Genomic DNA, 1,659 nt, shown 5'->3' with positions numbered 1-1,659 from the left:
ATCTTTCTGTGTAGTGACTGAAATCTTGGAGCACTGAAAAACACTTAACACATTTATAATCCCTGTCATTTGAAACAAAAGTTGCAATGTGCAAGTTAACTGTACAAAAATAAAAAACATTCTACTGATTTGTCTCTGATGTCACAATGAAAGTACTTAAAAATGACCCGAGTTACTGAACTGGCTCTGAGTGTAATTGTAACAATTCAAAAAGATTTTGTTAGCTACAAACTAATTTCACCAAATGTATTGCTTCTCAGAGTTTCAGAGAATTTTAACTGACCTTTTCTTCATACACATCAACAATAGAAAGGGTTTACGTTTTATTTTCACCTTTGAAGTATTTTCAGTAGTCATGAACCTCACCTTCTGATCCATTTGACTGCAGCAACAATCTCCTCCTGAGCTTATATGACATGGAGGATATGTTTCTTGGGTATACTTGGGTATATGTTCTTCAAGATACTTGAAATAGCAACTTATTTTTAGTGTCCTACCCGAAGGATTTCTTCTCTGTCTGTGATATACTACCATTGCTACAGTCAACAGTGGTATTTTACTTCAATGTACCTTATTGGGGCAAACAGAATGGGGACAAGGGATGGCAGGCTATTCTCTGTCAGATCTTCAAGAATCTAGAATTTGCTCCAATTACCTTGTCCAAAATAATTTGAATTTGTGACTTTCTGGGAACACTGCAAAACACTCCTTTTTGAGAGAGTTTTGGAGAGGGAAAAGGGGACAACCCCTGCATGGTGGAGGTGGTAGGTGACTAGCTAGCAATTTTTCTCTGAAGGTGCTCATGATAATGCTGCTAAGATTCAATTTAATTACAATAATTGTGTCATTGATTATAGGAGAGAGCCTTGAACTTTGTTTTTATTATTTTAAGTCTAATAAAAATAAATGATGGATTAAATACAGGACTTCATAACTATAAAACAGGCCTTAGCTCTACAGTAAATAGTTGTAGACCTTGGATACATGTTCATTGTAGTGTGACATGTGCCTCAGCGTCTCTGCCACTACTGCTGTTGGGACACCAGTTACCCAGCATCAGCCATGGCAGGCTTTGCTATCCCTGCCACAGTGGGGGCAGCAGCCCGCTCTGCTACCACAGCATCAGCAATGCTGGTCTCCTTGCTGTGGCTTGGCAACTTGCCACAGCGAGGGGAGCTTTGGATGGGCTGCAGCTCTGCTGCTTGCAAGCTGTCAGGAAGTTAGTTATACCCAGTTCTCCTTGCAATGGAATTGCAAAGAATTGTGGGACGCTGAGGGATCAAGAGACGCTCCCCACCCCCAGTACTGCTACATGAAACTGACCGTGGTACATGTGGTGCTTCAGACAAGATCCAGTTTGGACCAGGAACATTTCTGTGGCAGATTCCACATTTTTGTGGCAGACATTCTATTTTTGTGGGACAATGGACAGCATGAAAATATAAGCTTTTGCTTTTTGTAGCACTAAAAGGGCTTATATAATGCTACAAGTGTAACGTGTCCAAGGCCATAGGATTTGTTTCCCTGTCATGTTTAAGAGGATCATAAAAGATTCAGATCTTTTACATGCAGGTTTCCATACTGCTGCTACTGTAGATCAGATTCCTAGCCCATGTCAAATTTCGTAGATTTCATAGACATTAGGGCTGGAAGGGACCT

The sequence above is a fragment of the Gavialis gangeticus genome, unplaced genomic scaffold, assembly GCF_001723915.1.
Source record: "Gavialis gangeticus isolate Ggan-Ray unplaced genomic scaffold, GavGan_comp1, whole genome shotgun sequence".
NCBI classification, from domain to species: Eukaryota; Metazoa; Chordata; order Crocodylia; family Gavialidae; genus Gavialis; species Gavialis gangeticus.
Note: the sequence above shows the minus strand (reverse complement) of the source record.